The sequence below is a fragment of the Heloderma suspectum genome, chromosome 7 (assembly GCF_057233095.1).
Source record: "Heloderma suspectum isolate Gila_16-S chromosome 7, 16-S_ref, whole genome shotgun sequence".
Classification (NCBI taxonomy): domain Eukaryota; kingdom Metazoa; phylum Chordata; class Lepidosauria; order Squamata; family Helodermatidae; genus Heloderma; species Heloderma suspectum.
Genome location: NC_139464.1, coordinates 77,195,540 through 77,201,539, shown reverse-complemented (window position 1 = coordinate 77,201,539; position 6,000 = coordinate 77,195,540).

Below are 6,000 nucleotides of genomic sequence, written 5' to 3'. Positions count from 1 at the left end.
TAGGTTTGCCATAGCTTTCCTCCCAAGGAGCAAGCGTCTTTTAATTTCATGGCTACAGTCACCATCTGCAGTGATCTTGGAGCCCAAGAAAGTAAAATCTGTCACTGCTTCCATTTCTTCCCCTTCTATATGCCAGGAAGTGATGGGGCCAGATGCCATGATCTTCGTTTTTTTAATGTTGAGTTTCAAACCAGCTTTTGTACTCTCCTCTTTCACCCTCAACAAGAGGCTCTTTAGATCCTCTTCACTTTCTGCCATTAGGGTGGTATCGTCTGCGTATCGGAGGTTGTTGATAATTCTCCCGGAAATCTTAATTCCGACCTGTGATTCATCCAACCCGGCATTTCTCATGATGTACTCTGCATATAAGTTAAATAAGCAGGGTGACAATATGCAGCCTTGTCGTACTCCTTTCTCAATTTTGAACCACTCGGTTGTTCCATGTCTGGTTCTTACTGTTGCTTCTTGACCCTCGTGCAGGTTTCTCAGGAGACAGGTAAGGCGGTCTGGTACTCCCATCACTTTAAGAATTTGCCACAGTTTGTTGTGATCCACACAATCAAAGGCTTTAGCGTAGGCAATGAAGCAGAAAGAGACGTTTTTCTGGAATTCTCTTGCTTTCTCCATGATCCAGCGAATGTTGGCGATTTGATCTCTAGTTCCTCTGCCCCTTCGGAACCCAGCTTGTACTTCCAGTAGTTCTCGGTTCGCATACTGCTGAAGCCTAGCTTGTAGGATTTTGAGCATCACCTTGCTGGCATGTGAAATGAGCGCAATTGTGCGGTAGTTTGAACACTCTTTGGCATTGCCCTTCTTTGGAACTGAAATGTAAACTGACCTTTTCCAGTCTTGTGGCCACTGTTGAGTGTTCCAAATGTGTTGGCATATTGAGTGCAGCACTTTAACAGCATCATCTTTTAGGATTTTAAATAGCTCAGCTGGAAGACTGTCATCTCCGCTAGCTTTGATGTTAGTAATGCTTCCTAAGGCCCACTTGACTTCACTCTCTAGGCTGTCCGGCTCAAGTTCAGTGACTGCACTATCATGGCTATCAGGGACATTCAGATCTTTCCTGTATAGTTCTTCTGTGTATTCTTTCCACCTCTTCTTAATCTCATCTGCTTCTGTTAGGTCCCTGCCTTCTTTATCCTTTATCATGCCCTTCTTTGCACAAAACGTTCCCTTGAGATCTCCGATTTTCTTGAAAAGATCTCTAGTCTTTCCCATTCTATTGTTTTCCTTGATTTCTTTGAATTGTTCATTTAAGAAGGCCTACTTGTCTCCCCTTGCTATTCTCTGGAACTCTGCATTCAGTTGGGTATATCTTCCCCTTTCTCCCTTGCTTTTTGCTTCCCTTCTTTCCTCAGCTACTTGTAAAGCCTCATCAGACAGCCACTTTGCTTTCTTGCATTTCTTTTTCTTTGGCAGAGATTTAGTTGCTGCCTCCTAAACAATGTTACGGACCTCTGTCCATAGTTCCTCAGGCACTCTGTCTATCAGGTCTAATCCCTGAAATCTATTCCTCACCTCCACTGTATATTCATAAGGGATATGATTTAGGTCATACCTGAATGGTTTAGTGGTTTTCCCTATGTTCTTCAATTTAAGCTGAAATTTTGCAACAAGAAGCTCATGATCTGAGCCACAGTCAGCTCCAGGTCTTGTTTTTACTGACTGTATAGAGCTTCTCCATCTTTGACTGCAAAGGACATAATCAATCTGATTTTGATATTGACCATCTGGTGATGTCCATGTGTAGAGTCGCCTCTTGTGCTGTTGGAAAAGAGTGTTTGCTATGATCAGCGTGTTCTCTTGACAAAACTCTATTAGCTTTTGTCCTGCTTCATTTTGTACACCAAGGCCATGCTTGCCTGTTATCCCGGTGATTTCTTGACTTCCTACTTTGGCATTCCAATCCCCTATGATGAAGAGGACATCTTTTTTTGGTGTTAGTTCTAGAAAGTGTTGTAGGTCTCCATAGAACCGATCAACCTCAGATTCTTTGGCCTCAGTGGTTGGGGCATAGACTTGAATGACTGTGATGTTGAATGTTTGGCTTGGATTCGTACTGAGATCATTCTATCGTTTTTGAGATTGTACCCCAGTACTGCTTTTCCCACCCTTTTGTTGACTATGAGTGCTACTCCATTTCTTCTAAGGGATTCTTGCCCACAGTAGTAGATATGATGGTCACCTGAATTAAATTCGCCCATGCTTGTCCATTTTAGTTCGCTGATTCCCAGGATGTCGATGTTCAATCTTGCCATCTCATGTTTGACCACCTCCAGCTTACCTTGAGTCATTGGTCTTACATTCCAGGTTCCTAAACAATATTGTTCTTTACAGCATCGGATTTTCTTTTCACCACCCGACACATCCACAGCTGAGTGTCCTTTCGGCTTTGGCCCAGCCACTTCACTCTTTCTGGCGCTACTTGGAAATTCCCTCTGCTCTTCCCCAGTAGTATATTGGACCCCTTCCGACCTGAGGGGCTCATCTTCCGGCATCATATCTTTTAGCCTTGTGATACGTTCCATGGGGTTTTCTTGGCAAGAATACTGGAGTGGGTTGCCATTTCCTTCTCCAGTGGACCACATTTTGTCAGAACTCTCCACCATGACCTGTCTGTCTTGGGTGGCCCTGCACGGCATAGCTTATGGCTTCACTGAGTTACGCAAGCCCCTTTGTCACAACAAGGCCGTGATCTATGAAGGGGATTTTTTCTTTTTGTTTGCTGCATACCTGTTTTTCCTCCCCTAGTCTTAGGGTGTCATGGTATCAGGTCCCAGAGAACACTCCAAACACTTATTTTTATTTGAACGTCTGGATATATCACTGTACTACAGGGACACTCAGCTATATGGGGTTGTAACTTAGCAACACAACAATATTTAGCTCTAATGTTACAGTAGGCATAGAAACATATGGAGTCACATTTGCTCCACAACAAACTTCCTTTCAGCACATTAACACAATTGTGATGAAAGCTAGTTTGCTCATAATATTAAGAACCCTTTTATTTATTTATTTTAATAGAAAGGAATGAAGGCCCTCCAAGGTTCAGAGGAAAATGAAAAGAAAACTCAGATAGGGTTTGGCCGTTTGGGTAAAAGTCAGAGCGGTCAAGGGATAGAACGTTATAATTTAGATATCCATCTCTAATTTATTTCTCCATTTTCTTCTTTACCAGTAAATCTCAAGAAGACAAAATTCTCAGATCATGAAATAAAACATTCTACTTTGCAGCTCAAAAAGATAGAAACAGATTCCCTTGAACTTTCACATACAATCTTTTTGTCTTTTCTTTTACCACATGGTTTTCTAAGACATTGTTGAACCACTAGAGCAAACCTCTCTCAGCTAACAAATGGGTCACACTAATATTAGTCTGAATGAGTGGGGATGGTATCATTTCACACATACTGCATCTTTCAGTTAAAGAGAATGCCAGGGTTCTGTTAGCAAGACAGCTGGTGGTACTCTTTCACTAAGCATAGTCCTGTCATCACTGAGGAGAACTGCCAGGACATTTGAATGGTTGGGACAACCGATAATTTGGTTTAGCCAAAACAATTTCTTAAACATACGTTTTCATTTTAAGCAAGCAATAGATAAAATCCATGAAGGAGTACTAAACACACATTACTGAATGATGTGTTTATTAAATCTGGTTCAACCAACATGTAATTTATCTGAAGAGAAATAACATTAATTATCTGGTGCAAATAATAATAACAACAATAACAATAGACAATTAAAAAGGCTGTACTGACATATTAGCATAATAGTCTTGTTTGGCTGTTTTGACACTCATAATAAAAATATATACAAATTGGAACTCTTCCAGTATCAGGGCCAGTCCAAGAGATGTTGCTGCCTGAGATGAAGGACAAGATGGCACCACTCCATTCCATCTATAGAAGCCACCTGGACTGGCAGTTGAATTTTATTTCAATACTAGTGATGGGACAGCATCTTCCAACTCATATGAGGGCAGCAGGATAGCTTTGAGGTACAGGGCAGGATGCCTGCAATACACAGTTCTGTCCTCTCACAGAGGGGAACATCCGGGGGACTACTACTGTTGCCCCCTCCAAACCACTGAGCATATGTTGTCCGAGGCAACTTCCTCACTCTGCCTAATAGTAGGGCCAGTCTTGTCCGTTATTATAATGATCTATCAGCATTAGCTTGAGGTGGCTACATTCCAGAAGGAAACAGTGTGAGTGGATTAGGCAATTTATGCCTTCTAGGCCTTCCTTCCTTCTGAGGTGACTCTTGGAGCAAAGCGAACCTCTATCATGTAGTTATGACCAAGTTCAAACTTTAGCCAGACACATAGTGACTTTGGTTGCATCTAAACTAGAGCCTTTTAGCACCACTGTGGTAGCATTGCTTTCCCATAATTATCCAGAAGCAGGATTAAAACAGATATTCCATACAAGCATTTAATATAGCACTATATTATCCAGTAATGCCCTTGCACATAGCAGCACCTTACAACATGCATCATTGGTGAAGGCATCTGGTAGTTCTCCTGATACTGGATTTCTAGCCCTACACATTTCATTTCCCAGAACAGTCTTCCATGTATCCCCTTTCCCAAGAGTTTGAACAACGTGGACCATGCCTTTGGCATCTAGCGGCTCTGTTCTTCATAGGTTTTCAGAAACTCCAGCCACACATCACATACTGACAAGTTTTCCTCCCTCACTGATGCCAAATTTCTCTTCAATCAAAACCTGGCAACCATTTACAGCGTCACTTGCTCAATATCTGCCAACATCAAGAGTTTTTGTGTTCTTGGTTAATCAGGGCCATAAAATGTCCCCCCTCTCCTTCATTTCAGTGGGGTCAGTCTCAGGGCTTGCAACAATATTTAAGGAACTTTAAGAGATTTAGAAAAGCTTTCTTCAAAGATAGCACTTGTAAGGTAACAAGAAAGGCTTTACTTGAGGCTACCTTAAAAGAAGCTAACAATTCTCCAGTGATAATTTGGTTTGTCCAAAACAATTTTTCATATAATGAAATGGTATTCTATTCCACTGCTTTTGTTTTATTCACCTTCAGAATGGTGCATGTTATAAAGATAAATATGCAAGTCCATATATATTTGGGCATTTAATTTAAGATTCTTGCATATAGCTGGATTTTTAGATGTTGCTGACCATCCATGCTTTAAATAAGCAAAGAACCCTTCAAAGTGTTTGCAAGATTAAAGGTTACATGTGTATTCATTGTCCTAAATTCTTCATTATTTTTTCAAACTCTTTCTTCTTCATCCCGTGTTGAATGAATGCGCAAGGAGATAAGTGCTCCAACCCCACTCCACTCTGTCATCACATCCATTTCCCTGTGTGTGTGGAGGGCAATTGTCAGAACAGGAGAGACACCTGTATCCATGGAGGCTCTATATGTATTCCAAGACCCTGGAAAAATCAGAGTCCTGGATCACAAGCACAGCCTCCATGGATATAGGAGGCTCTCCTTATCCAGACTGTTGCCCTCCATGTGTACATGGCAACAGAGTCGCACAAGGAGGGAGCTGGACTGCGGTACTCCTTGCACGTTCAGCTAACATGGGACGAAGAACACTGGAAGAAGGCTTTCGTGTAGCTAGAATCTTTCCTCTTCTTTTCTATCCTCTCATATCCTGGAATTCTCATGAATCCAGACTTTGTTATGCTTAGGGTAGGCTGATTTCAATGGGTCAAGTTATTTACAACCAAAGGAAGCCCCATTGATTTTAATAGGTCTCCTCTAAGTATGACTAAATCTGAATACAACCCCGTGTGTCTTCTGTTCCCTACCAGGTGCTCTTCATAATCCTACACAGCTCCAGACGTGAGAACCGTTCTTTCACAAAATGACCATAGAGTAATGGCCTTATTCCCAGATGTATAGAAAGAGCAGATCCAGACCATGGTAGGTTTCAGGTACGTGAAGCTGTCTGTTTCTTCATGCCTTCTTCATATGAGCTTGTGCTTTGCCTGAATGGGT